Here is an 8,043-nt window from a genome sequence, read left to right as displayed (position 1 = left end):
CCAATTCAAGGGGCAGTCACATTTCTTAGGGTACTTATTCTATTCGTGTTTGAACTTTTGCTGTTTTACTTAAACGCTCCTGTTTAATAATTTAGTGATAGCACATATTATATTTAGCACTTGGGTAGTAGGCAAATCAATTGAGATCTCAAAAACATGCATGTTCGTAAATGCATTAAGATCTTTTAAATTCATATTTGATAATTAGGGGTACCAAGTATCTAGACTTCCATTATGAACTTGTAAAGAATATGGCCAATCAAGTGATGGGTTAGGCTTACAGCTAATTGACTTTCAAATGACACTTACGAATGGTACGAGCGAATGGCCACGAGATGATACGAAAAAAATTGTACTTTGCTGGTTAGTGCTTTGTGTATTATCTCTGTTTATTTCTTCTTTTGACTTATAGGTACAAAGGGATGTGTGGTTTACCCACGAACTTTGATTCAACTTATTGCTATGCTTTGGGTTACACTACTGGAGCTCTCCTCCAGAGTAGATTATTATTCAACAAAAGGGTGGTGGACGGTCATGGTAGAAGGGTTTTGTCGTTAGAAAACAAGGGAATTTATTCGTTGAAATCAATGGTCAATCACCTCTCTGTCTTCACCTTTAGAAAGAGGTTTGGAGAAAGCTCTTCGGAAATCCAAAAGTCTCTGACAGGTCAATATCACGGTTTGGATAATGATTTTTGGCTCATTGAATTGCACGGAAACTCTGTAAAGGAATCTCCGACAGGTCAAGAATATTAGTCTTTATCTTTAGTTAGTCCTTTGATTTTTGAATTGTTTTCAGTTGGTCCTTGCACAGATTTGTTCTGTTGTAATTTTGGGATTATCTTTTGTTTTTGTATTTGAGTATTTTGGTTAACAACGAACTATGTTTGATTTCTGTGTAAGGAGATGATGATGGTACTAAGGGGGTGTCAACCTAGTTGAGATGCCCTGACGCACCTCTTGATCCAATCTTTTACTGCTCTTTGTATCGATCTCGTACTTCGAGCATTAGTCTCAATTCATTAATTCAATGAAGAGACTCGTTTCTGTTTAAAAAAAGTGCTTATTAAATTTATCCCCATCCTTTGTCATTTTTCTTGGGTTTTTGGTGGTGTCGATGCCTTCACAACTCACTTTTTGTTAATTTACGAAAGTATTTCAGCAGGAGAATTACCTTGCTAATTGGATCCAGGTTTGGATGTTTGCCTTCTATGGGCAATGTTAATAATTTATGTGATCTCAGCCTGAGTTTTGAAGCTTGTGTTACATATGCATTTTGTGTCTGCAGGCATTGTTCAATTCCTTGCCACCAGGGGATTACAAAAATGGGCTGTCGGTTTTAGGAGGCAATGGTCGCTATTTTGATAAAGAGGCCGCACAGGTCTCTTCTAGAGCTTTTATTTTTTCTTAATTCAGTAGTCTAGTTTCCTTGCATATGTTTTGCAGATTATCATCAAAATTGCTGTTGGAAATGCTATCAGTAAATTATTGGTTGGACAGTAAGTTGATCTACCCTGGACTAATTTCCAAATGCTGTGGCCTTTTCCCTTATATTTTCATGTTCAAAAAGTTAATCTACGACTTCTCTTTTGGACATGCATGTACGATGTACCAACTACCGAGTATTATTTGATGATATAGTTCACAGTTAACTTGAATGTGCATGCTTTTAGATTCTTGAATCTTGTCTAGAATCATGGATGCTTATTTTGTATTTTACTTTTTAAATAAGAAAAGATTTTATTAATCATGAAAAACAAGAACTAAAGGAAGATATCCTCCTTAACCAAACCCCACGGATTTGTGTAGCAATTTATTTCATAATAATATTTGAAGAAACCATCATGGGTTGGCTTGGTAAATAAGCGAACATCTCCTTGATAAAGGGCTAAGATATTAGATTGACACGTATCTTCTCTACGTCAGCCTCAACCCCTTGTCTGATACCCAATGTTCGATTACTTTTGTAGCCTGTGATCCTCTAGGATTATTATAGGTAAATCCGTAATTCAGAAAATTATTGCTTTTGACTAGTAGTGGTAGCCTGATGGATGCATTGTGATGGTAATGAGTAATGACAATCTTATTTGGGGATTACAAATGTTAACTTTTGCTGAAAAACAATTTTAAGGAGAAGTGTGTAAAATATAATGAAATTTATAGGGTAGTGGTTTTAAATGGTAAAACTACTAAAAATATTTTCAAATATAGCAAAATGTCATTATCTATGAATGATAGACCACGATAGACCGGGATGACACTGATAGATGTCGATAGACCGGGATAGATGTCTATCGCAGTCTATTGCTGATGAACAGTGACATTTTGCTATATTTATAAATAAGTTAACTCATTTTCCTTTATTTGAAAAAAGTTCCTTAAAAAATTTATATGATACAAGGAAGGTATTTTGTCCACACAAGCTGTCTGCAAGTTTGCTTTATAGATCTATTATATCATCAAGCATTTTGGAGTGACATTTAATTACTTCCTTTGCCTTCTGCATGATCTTTTTTTGTTCTACACAGGCCAACGAAGGATTTATAATGAGTGCAAGTCACAATCTAGGTGGACCTGAATACGACTGGGGTATTAAGGTAATTTTTTTTAAAAAAAAATTATTTTGCATTGTCTTTTATATTTAATTAACTGAAACTATTGGTAAAAATGCAACCTTTTGATAGAAGCATAATGTTTTTGTTGCAAAATGTTGAAAATTATGACCTTTATCTTATAATCCATGACAACTACAATAATGGTGTATCTATATTTATCTGACTTGAATGCATTTGACTTTTCAGTTAACTTGTAGCAATGGGCAACCTGCACCTGAAACAATTACAGACAAAATATATGTAAACACCATTTCTGTAAGTACACGTTATGTGATTGGTTCATTTTGTTATTTTTTTTCATTCAGTTTCTTGTTTACTTTCAAAGTAGTCAATTTTCTTGTTATATTGCATTCAATATTTTGTACATTTTTATTCTTTTCTTGTTTATATTAAAGTTCCCTTTGAGTCGTATGGGTCCTCAGTCCTCTTGTGAAGTACCTATTTATTTGTTTTGCTATTCTTACGTTCTCACTTCTTGGTGGAAACTAAAAATCCCATAGAAAGTTCATTTATTTTCTTGGTTGGTTCTTTGGGAACTATTAATATCTTCCATGTCTTGCAAAAAACCTCCTATATGGGCCTGAAGTGGCAAGTTTTGTAGAGCATAGCCGAGTTCTTAACATTTTCTATGGTTGTCCTTTTTCCACTAGAGTCTCGAGGTGTTTTTGGTTGGGATTTGTTTTAAGCCTTTCTTTTTGCTAAGGTTAGGTGTTCATCCGATGTTGGTGGAGGCCTTTATCTGTATGTAAATTGATTAATTGCATGGAGACCAAATGTGTTTTAAATGAAAATTTTCGTTTCATTTAAAAAGAACATATTAAAAATTGATGATAGAGACATAGGCTTCGTTTAGAATTGCGGTGAAAGTAGGAAAAAGTGATTTTGAATAATTGATTCAAAGTGTTTGGAAACTTTTTTTTTTTAATTTTTTTAATTTATACAAAATCAACTTCAAAGTTCTTTGATTTTCATATCTCCTCAACTGTAGCTTTTGATTCTAGCTTCCTGAACAATGAAAAACAATTCTTTCCATTATTTACCCTTTTTTTTTTCCATGTAAGTCCTGCAGTTACGTATTTTCTGTACAATTCTAGAATTGCTAAACTACATGTTCAAGCACAAACATCAAGCTTCCTCAAGTGATTTTATTTTATTATTTTTTCTGTTGTTTAAGTTTTCTATTTTTTTTCTGAGTTGGACCTCATTATCTTCAAATTGTCTATTTTTTCTTTGTTTAAACCTCATTATCTTCTTTTCCAATGTTCTTTACCATAGCAATTCTAAATAAATGTATTAAAGAAAGAAAGCATCTCTTTTGAGGAGTTAATAGAGAGAAAAATAAGAAAAGTTTCCAGACAGTATATGAATAAAAATAAAATTTAAAAGAAATCTTCATTTAGAAAGATCTTAATATAAAAATGGGGTTAAACTCCTTTTTATTATCTTTCTATTTGTATTATTTCGCTCTCTATTCATTCGCCTCTCTCACTATTTGCCTTCTCTCCCATATAATTTAAAGTAATAAGAAAAAAATAATTATTTGTAATTTAAACTAGAAAAATATTGAACAATTAAGTAATGAAAATTTATGTACTATATATGAACCTATAAATTTAAATAATGTCTATTTTGGTCCCTATAACATGATTTTTTTGAAAGCACAATTGACAACAAGTATTTTAAAAGCTACAACAATTCCTAACTAAGCCTAGCCTATATATGAAATTGAAGGGTTTGAATCATTACTTCAATATGAAATTTAAGGGTTTGTCCCTTTTTGGTGTGTTCTCTCTTTGTTTGCTTCCTCTTGTCCTAATTTTCTCTTGTAATTACAACATCAGCCTCTCTTCATTCCAGTTTTGTACACTTTTTTTAAGAAAAAAAGAAAAGAAAAGATCATTGCATGCGAGCCCATGGACTTTTCTCTTTGATTTCATGAATCTCTGCTTCAGTGTCATTAACGTCTTTAATTGGTGACCTCCTTGACTTGTAATTAGCGTCATTAACGTCTTCAATTGGAGCCCATGGACTTGTAATTAGTGACGGTTCAATTGTAGAATGAATGTTTAATATTTTTTTGTGAAAGGGTGATTGGAGAGCTGTTCATGGAAAAGTAAAAAAAAATCATATGATTTAAAAAGGTAATTGGTTGAGAATTATTTATTAAAAATTAGGTGCAACGTGCAAGTGATCTTAATTATTAGTACGAAAATGCATATAAGAATTAATGTCGATTGGATTGATCAAAATAAAATTTGTTAAGTACGAGCAATTTGACTAACTAATATTTTGTTTATCTATTATTATTATTATTATTATTATTTTTTTTTTTTTGAGTTCGATATTGGCTAACTAATGCCCATCTTATTTATTCTCATAAAACTTTAAGCCAAAGATGTAAACAATTGTTTGACTAAACTCATTTTATTACAAACAATATAACGTTTATACAACTTCCAGGCTTAACTACAACATTTACATCAGCAACTCTAAAACCCGGAATCGTTACTGTGGCTGTGGCAGACTTTGACATTAGCAACACCCTAGAACTCCCCACCTTTTGCTACCTGGGAAGAAAAGAATGAGCTTCAAGAAGCTCAGTGAGTGGTAAGTAACTTATAAGTCTTTCAACTCAAAAAAATACAAGCACATCACATATACAAGGTTAATACTCAAACCTCAGCCTTGAATGAGTCTGTTCTCAACTCTATTTACACGCATGGTAGATAGTTAAACTGATACTACTCATAATGAGTTTGTTCTCAAATTCTACCTACACACACGGTAGATAGTTAAAGTGATACTACTCATAATGAGTTTGTTCTCAACTCTATTTACACACATGTTTCGCAGATTATCATCAAAATTGCTGTTGGAAATGCTATCAGTAAAATATTGGTTGGACAGTAAGTTGATCTACCCTGGACTAATTTCCAAATGTTGTGGCCTTTTCCCTTATATTTTCATGTTCAAAAAGTTAATCTACGACTTCTCTTTTGGACATGCATGTACGATGTACCAACTACCGAGTATCATTTGAAGTTATAGTTCACAGTAAACTTGAATGTGCATGCTTTTTTATTCTTGAATCTTGTCTAGAATCATGGATGCTTATTTCGTATTTTACTTTTTAAATAAGAAAAGATTTTATTAATCATGAAAAACAAGAACTAAAGGAAGATATCCTCCTTAACCAAACCCCACGGATTTGTGTAGCTATTTATTTCATGATAATATTTGAAGAAACCATCATGGATTGGCCTGGTAAATAAGCGAACATCTGGGATAAAAGGCTAAGATATTGGATTGACACGTATCTTCTCTACGTCAACCTCAACCCCTTATCTGTTACCCAATGTTCGATTACTTTTGTAGCCTGTGATTCTCTAGGATTATTATAGGTAAATCCGTAATTCAGAAAATTATTGCTTTTGACTAGTAGTGGTAGCCTGATGGATGCATTGTGATGGTAATGAGTAATGACAATCTTATTTGGGGATTACAAATGTTAACTTTTGCTGAAAAACAATTTTAAGGAGAAGTGTGTAAAATATAATGAAATTTATAGGGTAGTTTTAAATGGTAAAACTACTAAAAATATTTTCAAATATAGTAAAATGTCATTATCTATGAATGATAGACCACGATAGACCGCAATGCCACTGATAGTGATAGATGTCGATAGACCGGGATAGATGTCTATCGTTGATGTACAGTGACATTTTGCTATATTTATAAATAAGTTAACTCATCACACAAAAGCAAGTATCTAATCAATTCAGCAAAATACAAGCAACCAAAGAACCGTAATCAACTACCCCTCTTCTGAATTAAGGCAATCTCAACTAATTACTAGTACTAGAATAAACTTTATTCCTATAATTCTTAGCTACCTTTTTTTGACCAAGGATTCATTAACTAGCTTAATTCAACCCATAAGTGTGACCTTACCATTTTTGGATCCCAGAGGTACGTTTCAATAGGCTAGCATGGAAAGGCAACTGTTGAAGATTAACCTAAGAAACACTATCAACTACTGGAGTTTGCGTTGTTCCGAATCCTATGATCAGACCTTTCGAATGGGCGATTGCTTTAAGATGACACGCAGAAAGATCATAGGAATCTCACGGTGCAACCTATTGAAGGAGACCATAGGATACGTTGACACACGTCCTTCTCCCATCTACTAATAGTTTGCTAGTTCCCCTTGTATTGACCCATGCAAACACTTTCTGAAGGGAGGTGATAATTTATAGAAATACAAGTTATTTATACTGTTTTATTTAGATATTGCGGTAAAAAGAAAGAAAAGTTGCGTCGATAGTATAGAAATTGGCTAAGAAATGTGAGAATTATAAAATGTCGTCGATACACCACTAATACCATTGCGATGGTAGAATAGAGTATTTTAATTTCTGTTTTGCAGGAAATCAATCACCGCATGCGTTAATGGCTCAAAGATAAAAAGAAACAACGCATCTACGTCGCATTGCGCCCATCACTCAGGAAGGAAGAGATGATCAACGCAATGACGGCACATGCGACAATCGATCAAGGGCTTAGCGATCAACGCAATTTCAACCGCATGCGGTAATAAAAAATAACACCGCATGCGGCGATCGATCGAGGATGTAAAGAGCAACGCATTTGCAGAGGATTTTGGCAAATGTACAGCTTTCGGTTGTGCATTTCTGACAGGTTGATTGCTTAACGGAAGGAATATTCACTCCGCCATTTCAAGAACTACCATAACCATAAAGTGGGGACCACGAAGTCAAAGAGCTAAGCTTCACCTATAAATAGCTTCTGCAAATTCACTGAAAGATATACTTGAATACATAGAGACGTGTATATACTGATCTGAGAGAGAGACTGGTCTGAAGCGATTTCCAGAGTGGATCTGGGATAATCAAGAGACAAGGCCGAGAGGTGAGTCTCCAGGTAAAAAATCCTTCTGATCCCCCTCGTTGAAGCTCTGTATGAAGAGCAAGCCTGGGAAGGAAGCTCTCCTCCCCATTACTTCCACACGCTGACAAGCAAAACCTCCGTCCACGATCTATGTCAAGACGTTGACACTTTACTGTATTTGTTTCTAATATCTATTTCATCACTTGTATTCATCTTCTTAATCTTTCATTCACACCATGTATCGAACGCTTAATCTTAGTATTAAATGTTATGGTCATTTTCATTGTCATCTTTCTGTTTATTTCCATTCATCCATAATCCATTTTCTTTATGAATCATGTTTTTTGTATCTTGTATCATATTAGTTTAGGATTTTATTTTCAATGCAACGCAATTTTATTTTCATCGCACTTTATATTCTTGTATAAACTAATTCTTTATTAATTGTACCGGTCGTATGTATCACAAAAGTAACATTAACGAAAACAATCCCTGTGTTCGACCTCAAATTATTCTGAGAA

At 33.5% G+C, this 8,043-nt stretch overlaps 1 long non-coding RNA gene across 5 annotated transcripts; it reads left to right on the top strand.

The window, feature by feature from the left end:
• Positions 1-7,811, top strand: LOC150034968 (uncharacterized). Of its 5 annotated transcripts, none has more exons than XR_016530518.1 (7): positions 1-30; positions 413-1,380; positions 2,528-2,596; positions 2,801-2,869; positions 5,075-5,221; positions 5,468-5,520; positions 7,041-7,811. It is a non-coding gene; the product is annotated as an uncharacterized LOC150034968 (long non-coding RNA). The 5 variants fall into 5 exon arrangements; XR_016530519.1 differs by lacking the exon at positions 7,041-7,811 and having other exon boundaries at positions 413-741; positions 1,288-1,380; positions 5,468-5,673; XR_016530516.1 differs by lacking the exon at positions 7,041-7,811 and having other exon boundaries at positions 413-1,191; positions 1,288-1,380; positions 5,468-5,673.
• Positions 7,812-8,043: the final 232 nt, after the last annotated feature.

Source organism: Benincasa hispida, chromosome 7 (genome assembly GCF_027475165.1).
Source record: "Benincasa hispida cultivar pf3 chromosome 7, pf3_genome.v1.1, whole genome shotgun sequence".
Lineage (NCBI taxonomy): Eukaryota > Viridiplantae > Streptophyta > Magnoliopsida > Cucurbitales > Cucurbitaceae > Benincasa > Benincasa hispida.
The sequence above is the reverse complement of the archived record's forward strand: the minus strand, read 5'-3'. Positions and strand labels throughout refer to the sequence as shown.